Genomic DNA, 14,535 nt, shown 5'->3' with positions numbered 1-14,535 from the left:
TTAAATACAAGTTCATTCATTCATTCATTCAATCGTATTTATTGAGCGCTTACTGTGTGCAGAGCACTGTACTAAGCGCTTGGGAAGTACAAGTTGGCAACATATAGAGATGGTCCCTACCCAACAGCAGGCTCACAGTCTAGAAGGGGGAGACAGACAACAAAACAGAACATATTAACAAAATAAAATAAATAGAATAGTAAGTTAATTAATAATAGCATTTATTAATAATAGCATTTATTAAGCACTTACTATGTGCAAAGCACTGTTCTAAGCACTGGGGAGTTTACAATGTGATCAGGTTGTCCCACAGGGGGCTCACAGTCAATCCCCATTTTACAGATGAGGTAACTGAGGCCCAGAGAAGTTAAGTGACTTGCCCAGAGTCACACAGCTGACAAGTGGTGGAGCCGGGATTTGAACCCATGACCTCTGACTCCAAAGCCTGGGCTCTTTCCACTGAGCAATGCTGCTTCCCCTAAGTTCTCCCTCCTACTAAGACTGTGAGCTCCATGTGGGACAGGGACTGTGTTCAACCAAATTAACTTGTACCTACCCCAGTGTTTAGAACACTGTTTGATACATAGTAAGTGTTTAACAATACTATAAAAAAAATCAACTAAAGAAGCCTCCAACTAGGTACCAGGGCCAGCTCGAATTTAATAATGCTTTACAGGATTGAGCCATCAGTTGTTAGTTTTTGGCAATATCCAGTAAGCGAATGGAGTAACATGGCATGTGTTCTAATGCAGAAAGAACTTTGAAATCAAGGGCTAGCCCAGCATGGCTGCATTTGGGATTTTTGAATGCCCAAGGCAGAAACTGAAACCACTCCAGGCATGGTTTCCAGTTACCTTCTTGGCTGTATTATATTCTCCCAAGTGTGTCAGGCAGTGTTTTGCACACAGTAAGTGCTCAATAAATACCACTAATTGATTGATTGATTTGGATAAGCCATTGCTCTCTCTGGGCCTCCTGAAGCTGGTGCAGGTTCATAAGCGACCAAAATGGATCAAGAATGTGAACATTGAAAACAAGTGAAGTTCCCTCTGGAGAGAGGTGCAGCAATGCTCAGTGAAAGGACAGTATTCTGGGATGGATGAGTTCTGTGTCAGCCAGATATCAAATTTTTAAAGATTCAGGTGCGGGAAAAGGTGTTAAAGATTCAGGTGCGGGAAAAGGTGTTAAAGATTCAGGGTGAGAAAAAATTATGGATTTTTGGACTTCCTACAACTGAGGATGATCAGCCATCTGTGAGTTTGAGAAAATCATAGGGGAAATATTCAGTTCATGTATGGGGAAAGACTCAGCTTTTCTCCTTGCAGGAAAGAACACTAAGGGAGTTAATGCATTTTCAGCCCCAGACTGAACGCTAGCTTAGCCCTTTGGATTCAGAAAAGACCGAATGCAGAACAAGAAGGCTCCCTCATATGGAACTTGAGCATGGCAGCTCAGGAAATTGCAAGCAGGAGGAGTGCCCTGCCACATGGAGAATCTGTCTTCCCTTCAGATTGTGAAGCTGATGGCAGATCCTCTTAGAGCCTATTCAAGGTGGACAATAGGAAGGATTGCAGTTTCACATCACTCACTGGCAGGGGTCTGGACAGTGATATGACAAGCAGCCAAATTATTTATGTGACTCCCCATACTTGGAGAAAATAAAGGTCCCTAGTGTATGGAGGTCTGGAGCAAGACTCGCTTTATCAGAAACTGGAGGATTTGCATAGGAAATCCAGGATAGGGTAAGGGGCACCCAGGCTGTATTTTGAAGGAGAACTTGCGAGATGTGAAATGCAAATGTGATGTGAAATGCATATGTCCCCTGGTGGCCAACAGGAGGTTGGGATACCTACTGAAGATCACACTTCTTGGGCTCCTGTGTTGCTAAGACTGCATCTGGTAACAGCTCTTAAAGGCAAATTAAATAATAATAATAATTGGTGGTATTTATTAAGTACTTACTATGTGACAAGCACTGTTCTGAGCTAGGAAAGATACAGGGTGATCAGGTCGGGCACAGTCCCCATCCCACATAGGGCTCACAATCTAAGCAGTAGGGAGAACAAGTATTGAATCCCCATTTTACAGAAGAAGTAACTGAGGCACAGTGAAGGTGTGATGTGCCTGAGTTCACTCAGTAGGCACATGGCGGAGCTGATATGAGAAACCAGGTCCTCTAACTCCCAGACTCTGTGCTCTTTCCACTAAGCCACACTACTAAAGAAAGGGTCTACCTTCCTCTCCATCTCTCTTTGACCATCAGCCACATTTGAGTCAAGGACTGTGTCTGAGCTGATTATCTTGTTTCTATCCCAGCACTTAGCAAAGTGCCTGGCTCCTAGTCAGCTCTTAACAAGTACCCCAATTATTATTATCATTAGCTACCTGTGTGAATTCCTTTTGGTAAATTACCAGCCCAGGACTCTGTGTTGCTGCTGAGGTTCAGTTTGGGCCCTGGGAATGGTTTGGATGCTCTTCTCTGAATGATTGCACTGAGCTGTTGTCTTCAGGTAGGGCAAATGTACAATAAGGCTACTAAGAGAAACTTGACAATGGAGTCTCCATCAGGAAGGGCAGATGAGTCTCAGTTTGGACTCTGGAGGCATTGATGAGAGAACCGTTGCTTGCACAGCTCCAGTTGTCTGCTTTTGCCTCGGGTCAGGTATGTTCTCCTGGAGCACAGTGTGTGCCCTGACAGCTGGTGGACCGGGGTGTAGCACATGGTGTGGTGCATCTGGGGTCTTCGCCCCCATCAGCCAGCTCCAGGCAGGGCTGCCCGGGGTTTATTAGCTAACGAAGATGTGTGTTTCTGCTTCTGCTAAAAAAGCAGGTTAGATATGGTACCAGGAGGAGGTGGGTTTTGGAATTGGTGGATTGGTGGATTTATTCTATTGGGAGATTTTGAAATCACCCAGTTGTGGAGCTGCAGAACAAGGCCCATGGGAGAGGAGTTGGCAGGGAGGGAGGGAGGGCCCTGCAGAGACTTGCGAAGGCCCAGGCCTGTTCCTGCCCTGAGCGTCCCTGCTCCTCCAGGCAGGTCTGAATCTTCCTGCCACGGCCCTGCCATTATTCAGCCTTGTCCCAGGCTCCCATTTCACTGTGACTTCCAGCAGACTCTGCTGGAGGATTTGACAGGGTTCAGAGGCTTCTGTTCCTTCCCTTCAATCGATTACAATCAATTGTTATGGAGTACTTTGTGCAGAACACTGGACTAAAGGGTAGGGAGAGTACAATATAACAGGGTTGGTAGACATGTACATGTTCTCTTCCCACAAGAGCCTTACAGTCTAGAGAGGGAGACCAGCATTAAAATCAATTACAGATATGGACATAAGACCTGTGGGGAACTGGGCGGGGTGAGTAAAGGGTGTGAATCCAGGGGCAAGGGGCAAGGGTGATGCAGAAGAGAGAGGGAGTTGGGGAAATTAGGGTTTAGTTGGGGTGGGATTTTGTAAATTTGGAGGCAGTAGGGAGCCCCAGACCTGAGGGCTACAAGGAGCCCCAGACCTGAGGGGATAGCCATGAGCAGGAAGAGGGAGGCAGCTTGGTCTGTAGAGCATACTGGATAGTTGCATCGCTTGTTGCTTGGACTTTGGACAACTGCCTGGGTTCTTTCCTAGCTCCCATTTCCTTTGAGCTCCAGGGCTGGCTCAGTCCTGTCATTGTTCATGTAGGGTGTCATGCTGCAGGCTGTGTAAACAAGGCCTGGGCGTTGGGGTTGGTCGGGATTCTGGGCACCGAGACAAGTCCTCTGCCTCTCCTCCTTCTCCTCCCCATCCTCCAGCCAGGCTTTATTAGCAAAGGGCAGTGGCCCAGAGCCCCTTAGTGGTTGTGTGGCTCCCCAGTGTGGACATGCTTGTTTCAGGCTTGGCAGAGCTCGGGACAAGAGCTCAGAGTGAGGCTTTAGGAGTGAGATCACTCAGCTGGCTAGCAGGTGGCTCAGAGTTGGCTGGGCGGGGGAGGCCGGGAAAGGGAGCGATCCAGGAGTGAGGGCCTTGGGGTGGAAGACTTGGGCTAGGCCAGTCCATGAAGGGCAGGGTGACCTTGCGCTGGGTGACATGTGTTGGTTCCTGTCACCGTTTCGGACACCCCAGGAGCTGTGGAACTCCTGTCAGGTGAAAGAGGAAGGAAAGAAAATCCGAATATGCTGAAGCCAGAGGGTTTGCCGGCATTGCTGGGGCAGAGGGAGCCAGCCCTCCATCCTCAGGCGGCTCCCTGGAGCTCCAACAGCTCCTCTTGTCCAATCTGGCCCATCACTCGACTGCCTAGGGCGGGTCAGGGGGGACCCCCCGGCAACCCCAGCTCTTTGGTATTTCCAAAATCTCTTCCTGAACTCAGCTTCCAGGGGCTGGAGCCCAGGACTCCGACCTTGGAGGTGACTTTGTTGGATCAGGTCTGCCTGGCCCGGTCAGTGCTGGCCACAGGCTGGATTCCTGGATGGCTGTTTCTGTGTCTTGGGCTCTTTGGCAAATACAGGAGTCCAGGAAAATGCAGAAAGGATTACTTTGGCCTAAAAAATGTGCTAAGCCCAACAGTAATATAATAGTAATGGTAATAGTAATGGCAGTCGGGTGGGCTGGAGGCCAACCGTGCGCTGGCCTTGGGGCTCACCCAGCAGCACAGACCAGAAGCTCCTTCCGTGGCTGAGACAGAAGGAGTTTCTCCTGCCAAGTGTCCCTTGGGCTGTCGTGGCTGACCTGCCTGTGGAATTGGGAGGGTAGGGGAAGGAGTTGAATGAGATGGGATCCCCATCCATCCATCCATCCATCCACCACTCTTTCATCATCAGTCATATTTATTGAGCGCTTACTGTGTGCAGAGCACTGTACTAAGCACTTAGCACTGTACTAAGCGCTTAGCACTGTACTTTCCATCCATCTGTCCCTGGATCTGGTTTGGTGGGGGTCCCCCCCGGTCACCCCATGGCCAGGGACCAGCTCTTCACCAGCCCCCACCCCACTCCCACATTGGCAACCTGTCATGTACAGACTGAGTTTTCTGCACCTCTCTCCCTTTCCACTCGACAGCCAGGATCAGCAAACACCAGTTCAAATTTCATCGGCCTCTGCGGCCCGAGCAGCCTTCATGCCAGAGCATGGTTCTCCCTGAGGGCACCGAAGCATGTCCCATGAGATGGGGATCAGGTGGCTGCTCTGCCCTCCCTCCCCTGTTCAGTGACCACAGCAGGCATGGGCTTGTTCCATCACGGGGTCTCTAGGCCCAGGGTAGTTTGGACCATGACACCAAATCATCTGGGCTGATTCTAAGGCAGGGAGATGTGGGGCACCTCAGTTTGGGGTGGCCTTAAGTGACTTGCTTGGGGCTGGATACCATTGGAGGGAGGCAGGGGGCCTCAGAAAGGGATTGGGTGGAGTGCTTCGGCACAGTCCCAAGAGTGGAAGTACTTTCTCAGCCATCCATATGGAGAGCACTCTTTGCTGGGTGATGCCTTTATCACCCCGCAGGGGCAGCCTAAGACTCCCAGGCATTTGAGCTCTAGGAGTGGTGATGGTTGCACAGAGCCATCCCCAGAGGGCAGAGGAATTTACCACTCAAGGGAGACTCAAGGTTGGAAGCCCCCTGGGTTGGCTCCTGGAAAGGATCCATTGCAGTGCTCTGAGCCATGCAGGAGAATAAGGACAGGAGGGCTTTTCCAACTGGCAAAGAACCAACGAAGGAAGATGGCTCAGAGTTCTTGGAAAATTTCTTGGAGGGACTCAGCCAGCTGGTGAAGCCTGGCTAGTCTGCTTGATGAAGGGGAGCCTTGTTGGCCTGGTTGGCCTATGAGACCTGGTAGAGCCTGCTTGGTTGGTTGGCCTACTTTGAAGACCACCATCACTCTAGCTGTGGTTCTCAGCATGATCTCTTTGGTTCCCCACCACTTGATCCAACTGCCACTAAACCCTAGGCAGATATTTGTTTGGTGATAAGAGGGTCTCAGGCCCAACCTCTCACAGGGACCCCCTGGGCCTCCTTACCCATTCAGACCTTCCTGGCATTCCCCTGTCTCCTAGGTGTCGGCTCCTTTCACCATGCCCATTGCAGAGGTCTGATTTGCTGGGATGGGTGCCTCCCTCTCCCCAAGTCCTCCCCTCCTTGTGTTCTCTCTCAGCCTTCCCACCTAGTTCCCTATCCCAACAGGCCCTGGCTGTCAGAGTTCAGTGAAGGGGAAAAACAGAGGAAAGGTGCTAACCAGGAGGGATGCGGAATGAAAATATCAGTTTGTTCACAAGGCAGCAGATTATCTCCCCAGTTCAGATCCCCAGCCTTCATGGAGGAGTGACATGGTGTTGCCTGAAGTGTTGAAAGCAGCCCAGTGATGAAAGAGAGAGAGTGCCCTTGTCCAACTGAAATCCAGAACTAGAGCCCCCAGGGGAGCCTGGAGCCTGGCGTGTGGGTCTGACTCATCACAGTGAGGGCTGACTGGCTGCTGGCAGCTACAGGATTTGGACTCCAATCCAAGACCGACTCCTTTCTTCCTCTCTTTCAACCACCACCCCCAGACTTTCTTCTTGCCTTGCTTCCTTTCTGCTTCCGGCCTTTTTCCTTCTCCTGTCCTCTCCAGGGTGGGGGAAGAGAGGAGAGGGTGAGAGGTCGTGGGTTTGGCTTGGTCTCTCCTCTAGACTGTAATGTCACTGTGGGCAGGGAACAGTGTCTGCTAATTCTGTTGTATTCTCCCAAGCACTTAGTACTGTTCTTTGCATTTAGTAAGTGCTCAATAAATGCCATTGATTGATTGATTGGTTTCCTGGGCAACACCAGCTGGGCTGCTACCTGATGGAGGACAGAAGACGGGAGTCAGGAAAGCAACAGCAGCAGTACAAAAGATGTTTATACACTGTTCTAAGTGGTGGGGAGGTACAATAGGAGCAGGAGACACGTCCTCCAGAGCCAAGGAGAGGACAATGAGGGGGTCCCTTGGTAAGAGACAGTGGGTGAGGCTCCTGGACACTGAGACCCTCGGCTGGCCTCCCTGCCAAGCTCCATGAATGCCCCATGCAGGCAGGGTCCCAGGCAACAGCCCCAACCCTGGCTTGAGAGGAAGGATTTAAGTGTTGTAGAAATGAACCCTGGAGGCCGGTGGGAGTCAATCAATCAGTGGTATTTATTGAGCGCTTCCTGGGTGGAGAGCACTATACTAAGCACTTGGGGAAGTACAAAGCAATAGAATTGGTAGACATGATCCCTGTCCCGAAGGAAGGGAAAGGAATCAACCTCCTCACAAGCCAAGCCAAAGTTTCTCCTGGACACCCATCCAGCCGCCTCAGGCCTGGCCTCAGAAACATGTTTCCTCTTCGGATATGTGACCTCTCCATCCTCCCAACATCCACGTGGCAGAAGCGGCTGCCTCCACTTCTGGTTTGTGCCAACTCCAGCAGGCTGGACCCTTTTCCCAAAGGTTCCTCTTCCTCAGGCCCAGTCACTGCAGTGTGGAAAGTGTGTAGTAGAGGAAATCATAAGCGCTCTGCCATAGGCCGGAGCCCCCATGCACACGCGTCAGAGGGTTGCCAGTAGCAACTCTCTAGCTGAGTGTGAGAAGGAGCTTCCTGCTTGCAAACCATGCTTTCAGCTGCTTGTCTTTTTCCAGGCAAGCCCCGGTGGAGGCTAAAACTACACATGCTGAGTCTGCACCCAGTGGAGTCTGAGGAAAGTTGGAGCAAAATTAATTCACTGATGTGGAGTCAAACACGTGTGAAGAAAATTAAGTAATTTTGGTCACTTGAAAAAAAGTGTCAGTTGTGACTGTACCCAGGGGTGAGTGAAGAATGGCTGGAGACTAATGTGTCTAAAATCGCAGGGCCTGCAAGCATACTGTGCTGGGAAAGAGCAGCCAAGGAGTTCAGGTCACAGGTCAAGGTTACGGAGGCAAAGAGCATTTTGTCTGGTTTGCTCATTTTTTCACGGGGGGAGAAAAGAGAAAGGGGGACAGGAAAGCTCAGTGGGGGGTGGGGGGAGGGTGTTCTGAGGTCATAGGTCACAGGCACTTCCAACTTGTCAGTCAGACACAGAACAGAATTGAATCCAGCAGCCTCCACCCTGGATAGTCCCAGACTTCCTCTAGCCTCTCACCCCAGGCCACCTCAGCCGCTTCCCAGGCCTTGTCCCCCCGGCTCTGGCCGGCCCCAGCCCACACCTCGACAACTCATCCAGATCCTTGTATGGGGCAGGGACAGGGCCCTGACCCGGGCCAATTCCTAAGGCTGCTCATAATAATGGAAGCAACAGCATCGGCCATGGCAGTGGATTCATGATAATTAGAATGGTAAACAGCCAACCAGACCTTATAACCTCCCAACTGTCATTCCAGCTCTTTCCCGTCACCTATGCTCCGGCAACCCCATGACACTTATCACTTTTCTTTTATGTAGTTAGTTCCTCATTCATCTGTAATTTATTTGTGACTTTTCTCCTCATTAAACTGTAAGCTCCTTGAGGCCAGGGATCATGTCTTCTACTGCTATTGTTCTTTCCCACACACTCAGTACAGTGCTTCACACACAATCAGTGCTCAATCAGTGCCACTGGTTGATTGATAGAGACAATGAGCTAAATACATCTACAGTCCTGGTTACACGTCTCTCTCTTTTTCAGATCACTCTGGAGAACCTCACTCAGAACAAGATTGTAGCGAAGTGATGAGAGAGTTGTCACAAGGCCAAGCTGAAGTTTCTCCTGGACGCCCACCCAGTCACTTCAGGCCTGGACTCAGTAACACATTTCAGGTTCTTTAATTGGCTGAGTGGGAATGGGTTAAACTAAATGGCTATCAGTGCACACTGGAGTGTTCTATTTTCAGACCCCATCAGCCTAAAACCTCAGCGCTAATGCTGTTAGCAGATGGATCTGTGTTATTGCAGTTCAGGGACCTGGAAATTCTCCATACACCAAGCTATAAATATTCCTCTGACATTTATTATCCTCACTTGAGTTCAGGTGCTTAAATACTTGGACTGAAGTCATGTTTGTAGCAGAAAAAGTCGCTCTCTGAGCCTACCTTGTTGCTGGCTAAGTGATTAGGAACAGTCCAAGATGGAGGGTAAGTGCCCCGTCGAGAGGGGGTCCCTTACTCAGAGAGGTCACGGACCTCGGCATCAATTAGCTGGAGTTTAGATTCACTTGTAGTACAAATTCCCAAACACCTTGCCCAGACAATATGATGGATAACATCATGGGAGGCTTTTCCCCTCCTGAAGTCTGAATCCAGTAGTCTGGCGGAGGTCTGTAGGGGTGGACTGGAATCCCAGCCCTGCCAGCTGCATGGGACTGGAAACCCAAGGTCCCGCGGATCCTGGCGTGATCGCGGCTCTGACGCAATTCTGACGGTGTGGAGGGAAGTGGGGGATTAGGGAGACCGGGAGATAACCGCCCTAGCCAAATCCTGCCACTGAAAGAGAATCCTGCCCAAGGCATCAGAGTGGATTCATGTTTTCCTCTTCAGATTGCGCAGGAGTAAGCTCATTATGGGCAGGGAACATGTCTGCTAATTTCTCTTGTACTCTCCCAGGCACTTAGAACTGTGCTCTGCACAAAGTAAATGCTCAATAAATACCATTGATTGATTGACTCCTAAGAGGGACCAGCTAGGGTCACCTACTGGGATGTGGAGGGTGGTCATCCTGGGCCCAGGGGTCCCATGGGCCAGCTGGACTGGAGCTCTCTGGCGAGGACTGGACCTCACGGGGTGCTCTGCTCGGTGGCAGTCGTGCCCGGCAGGGTCTCGCTGGGCAGGAGCTTCCCTTGCTCTTTTGTTGTGCCCTACTGAGGGAGGAGACCATCACCATCCCCTTTCCTGGGGAAGGGGACAAAGCTTGCAGACATGCAGGGACCTCTCTGTGTTCCCCGGAGAGCCAGGAACCATGGCCTGCCTTGTTTCTGGCCAGGTTCTGTGGGCCAGTGCTCCCTACTAAATGCCATCATTATTATTCAGGAAACGTGACCCTTTTTGGGATGGGGTTTGGCCAGGGAGGACTGATCTTGGTGCACACATGAGTACACGGATACTTGGCTGTCCTTAGTCGTTCGGAAAACTGGTCTTAGACAGTCTTGCTCATCCTGAGGCCCCTTCCATAACTCCTGGGCACTGGCCCCTTTCCCTGACTCCGGGGAGATGAGTGGGAGGCCAGCAGGAGCCTGCCTTCCCATGGCCAGTCTACCCCACTGGTTTAGGGCTTGCAGGGTAGCCTGGCACGTGGGCCCAGTGGGGGGCTCAGCACCGCTGGCTTCCGCTCCTCAGTCAGTGGGGGCCAGTGGGCCCCTACAGTGCCAGATGATTTAACTAATGGAGGGGAGCAGAGCCCAAAAAGAGCAGTGGGGAAAGGTTGGTCCTGTCCTTCGGAGAGGATCAGCAGCAGGTGTTTTGATCCTTAGCTGGGCTGAGGCAGGGCAGGGAGTAGGAGGATGTCGATATTATTCAGCAAAGGCAAATCATTTTGAGCCAAGACCAGGAAGTCAGTCTCCCCTCTTTCCCCTTTCTGGCCTGCTCGGGCCCCCAAACAGAGCAGGCTCAAGCTGCCAGCGAACATGCGGCTACCTGCCGTCAGTATTGACAGTCGTGGAGGGCAAGCAACACATGTGGAAGAGCAGGCCAGAAAGCCTTGGGCTCAGACGCCCTGTTGGCAGTGGGGGCCATCCCCTGGCCTTTCCCTCCAGCCACTTCTCCGGACGATGTGAAGTGTGGCAGAGCACAAGGGCGAGGGATCAGCCACAGAGCACCTCTGGTGGCTTTCCCCATTGTCAGGGAGGGAGGGAGAGTTTGTTGCTCAGGACCCATGAGTCTCCTTCCCTCCCCCAGCTGGCCCCCAGACCCTTCTGACACTGAATAAATGTTCCAGTGGAAGATGGAGAAATTTGGCCTCAGGTAAGCGAGTTTATGCTGCGCGTTGTCCAGTGGCCCAGAAGTGATTGGAGTTCAGATCCCCAGGGCTGGGCTTCTGGCAGGGGATGCAGGGTCCCCATTGCCTTCCTTCACTTGCTCTGCCTAGCCCACACCACTTCTCTGAAATCTCTCATCCTTCCTGACCTGACAGGACCACTACATACTGGGCTGTCTTCCAGGTAAGAAGGAGAAAAGGGAGAAGGAATGGGAGGGCTAGACATTAGCCCCATTCTCCAGGGAGGCTGCAGGATGCCAGGGAAAGAACCACGGGCTCGGAGGCCAGAGAGCCAAACTCTAATTTCAGCTCTTTGCTGGCCTGCTTGGTGATCCTGGCTAAGTCACTGAACCTTTCTGGGTCTCAGTTTCCCTCAGCAACTGCCAAGGGATGCACTTAGAGGAAATGAATCCAACCTACAGCCAAGAAAGAGATCTTGGTGTCATCGTAGATCCTGGTTCAGTGTGCGATGGTGGCAGCAAGGGGAGATAAATTTTTAAAAAAGGCACAAGTTTGCCAGTTTTAAAATAAAGCAAAACCAAAAACCAAAACAAAAGCCAGCCTACTTCTCACCTGCACCTGGGCTTCAGTGTGCAGTTTTGGCTGCTGGTCCTTAGGAAGGGCAGAATAGAGCCTGAATCGGGTCAGAGACGGGCCAGTAAGATGTTTGGGGGGCTGGGAGGGATGCATTCTTTTGTCTGGAAAGATGCAGGCTGGGAGGAGACAAGATTGAAGTCTTCAAAACCATGAGGAGTGTGAATGGGGCAGAGGCAGGACTGTTGCTTACCAGATTCCACTCTCACTAGAGGCACCCAATGAGAACTTGAAAGGGGCAGGTTCAAAACAACCTGAAGTAAAGCCATCTTCACCCAACAGACCATAAACATATGGAATTCATTTCCCCCAGAAGTGATGTAGACCAGGAATAACTGCGGGTCCAAGAGGAGATGGGGACCATATATGGACAAGAGGGCCAGAGTGGGTTTTCAGTGGGAAACTTAGGGATCTAGGAGGATCAGGTGGGATGATGCTGGGGAAGCTGCCCCAAGGTTCTCCTAAGGATGCTTTGGGGCCACTGTCCAAGGCAGAGGGCTGGGCCGGATGGCAGTTCATCTGGCCCAGCAGCAGTGTTGCTTTTGGTCTTATTTTCAAAATGGCAGGGAGGCAGCAGCAAGGTCGGGGCAGCCAGCAAGAGTCCAGGGGTGCTGGGGGTTCTCCAGCCTAGATAGCCATTCCCTGGTGCCTGAGGATGGGTCTGAGGGTCAGGCTGTGCCCGTGCGGCCAGCCTCGTTGAGGAGTTATGCTGGGATAGGGGGTGTGGCAGGAGAATTGGCCCAACCTCAGCCCTGTTTGAGGGAATTGGTGATGGCAGCTATGACTTTCCCTATCCCCTTCCAGGAGCTCCCGCAGTCTTTGGCCTTGATTGCAATTTCCTTGTTGTTTGGAAGCTCCAGAAAGGAAGTACGGCCCAGGTTCTCCAGAGAAAGGAAGTGGAGGAAACTCCAGGGAATAGCTGAGGTATGTGTGTAGTGGGTGGGGAAACAGCCCTTTAGAGTCCATGCATCTTGGGTGAGTCAGTGAGAGGAGAGCGTGACCTTTCCTGGGCTTCAAATAGCCCTTGTAACACCTCCTCCATCAGATGTAGGTGGTGACCCGTTCCCATGCAGACCCAGGGGCCACTTGGAGAGTGTAGGTTTTGGGTCTGACTGTCTTTTCATTAACCAAGTGTGAGACTGCACTCCAGGAAAATGGAGAGGGTTAAGGAATGTTGTTTCAGGCCCTTTCATCAAAAACTGCCGAATGGATTGAGTTCAGATTCCCAACCCCTTAAAATGACTCTGGGTTGAGAACAAGTGGGTAAAATTTATGTCCCGAGTGAGAGTTATTCATGAAGCTATGGGTGAATGAAAACAGTGGACATGATGAAAATTAATCTGTGACCTTTGTACAGGATTTACAACTTCAAGGGCAGTAGAACCATGAGGTCCCTGGGGAGCTCCCCAAGAACAGGACTGTGAATTCCCCAGACTCTGGGGCCTCCCTTGCAGACCTAGACACATTCCCTACCCACACCAAGCTTAAAGTCTAGAGGGGGGGAAGCTGTCATTAGTATAACGACATAATTTATAATATATAATGTATAGATATTTACATAAGTACTGTGGGGCTGAGAGTGGGGTGAATATCAAATACCTAAAGATCACAGAGTTGAGTGCATGGATGACACAAAAGGGAGCCTCTAGACTGTAAGCTCACTGAGGGCAGGAATTGTATCTGTATATTGTTGTACTGTCCCAACTGCTTAGTACAGTGCTCTGTACACAGTAAGTGCTCAGTAAATATGAATGAATCAATGAGAGGGAGCCGGGGAAAAGAAGGCTTAATTGGGGAAGGCCTCTTGGAGGAGATGTGACCTTAATAATGCTTTAAAGGTGGGGAGAGTGATGGTCTGGCATATATGGAGGGAAAGGGAGTGCCAGGCTAGGGGGAGAACATCGGAAGGGGGTCAGAGATATACGAGGTTCACTAATTAAATTCATAGCAAATAGAGATACTCAGGAATGCCAAGGGGACTGATGGGGTGGTGTGAGGAGGAAAGTAGGGGAGAGTCAGAGCAGACCTCTTGGAGGCAATGGCTTTCTCGAGGGCTTTGAAGTCACTAGAGTTGAATGGAGAGGACATGTAGATGGGGGAACCTCATGTGCAGTGTGTCGAAGATGGGAGGGTCACAAGTGAGGGACAACAAGATGGTTGGTTTTTGGAGGAGTGAGTGGTGATGAGTGGGGATGGAGCAGGAAGAAGAATGGAGAGACCCAAGGGCAGCAGCAGATAGAGAGCCTCTGAGCCAATCCTTAGATGGGCAATGTGGTGCCTTCCCCTTGGGTGGCTGCCTCTCTGACATGCAGACACTTAGTATCCCAGGGAATGTACAAGGACATGCTCACATACATACCCTTTGGTACACTGGGTTAGATCAAGGAAGTACAGTACAGTGCTTTCTGGGAGCTTCTGCCCCCTGGCCCTGAGGACCCCCAAGATGGGAAGGCTCAGGCTGGCCTGAGTTCTAGTCCTCTCCTGGCAGAAGAGAATGACTGCACCTTCTTGGCATCTTTCTTAGCAGCCAGGGAAGGATCAACTGGGGCAATCTGGTGGATGGGTGCTGAGGCTGGAGGCTGCTTAGGGAGAGGGGCGGGGGCTGATCTAGTTCCCCAGATCACCTCCAGGAAGATTTACAGAGAGATGAACTGGCTCTCCCTGAGGTCCCCCAAGTGGACTGAAGTTGGTCAGGACCCCTGGCATTGTGAATCCTAGACCCCTCCCCCTAACTCACCAGCTGGAAGAAATGAGGCTCGAGGAATGGTGAGATTGTGAGGCCACTGCCAGGTTCTTTTCCTTCTCAGGCCTACTCAGACCCACCCTGCCAGATCCCTGAGAGGTAGCATGGTTTGGCCGGGCGGGGGTTGGGGGAGTCTGGGGGCATTGGCTGTTGGAGCGTGGCTCTACTGGGTCTCCACGGGTACTGCTTAGGGCTTGGATTGGGGTAAGGCTCAAGGAGAGGGGTGGCAACTTGGACCTGTGGGGAATTCTACAGGTTTTGGGACCCAGACCAGTCACCCACAGAGCTGGCTCGGCAGCTGGGGGCCGTTTGAGCTTGGTCAGTGGG

At 51.4% G+C, this 14,535-nt stretch overlaps 1 long non-coding RNA gene across 3 annotated transcripts in view; it reads left to right on the top strand.

Annotated features, from left to right (window-relative positions):
- The window catches only part of LOC119938389, a 33,897-nt gene extending 21,528 nt beyond the window's left edge, over nt 1-12,369 (top strand). Inside the window, exons 3-6 of one of the 3 annotated variants that reach the window (XR_005454422.1) lie at nt 7,589-7,755; nt 8,593-8,723; nt 10,793-10,858; nt 12,270-12,369. This is a non-coding gene — a long non-coding RNA (uncharacterized LOC119938389). The remainder of the gene's footprint in view (nt 1-7,588; nt 7,756-8,592; nt 8,724-10,792; nt 10,859-12,269) is intronic. The other 2 variants (XR_005454421.1, XR_005454420.1) reach the window with 2 other exon arrangements.
- The last annotated feature ends 2,166 nt before the right edge of the window (nt 12,370-14,535 follow it).

This window comes from Tachyglossus aculeatus, chromosome 16 (assembly GCF_015852505.1).
Source record: "Tachyglossus aculeatus isolate mTacAcu1 chromosome 16, mTacAcu1.pri, whole genome shotgun sequence".
Lineage (NCBI taxonomy): Eukaryota > Metazoa > Chordata > Mammalia > Monotremata > Tachyglossidae > Tachyglossus > Tachyglossus aculeatus.
This window is presented reverse-complemented; position numbering and strand designations above follow the sequence as displayed.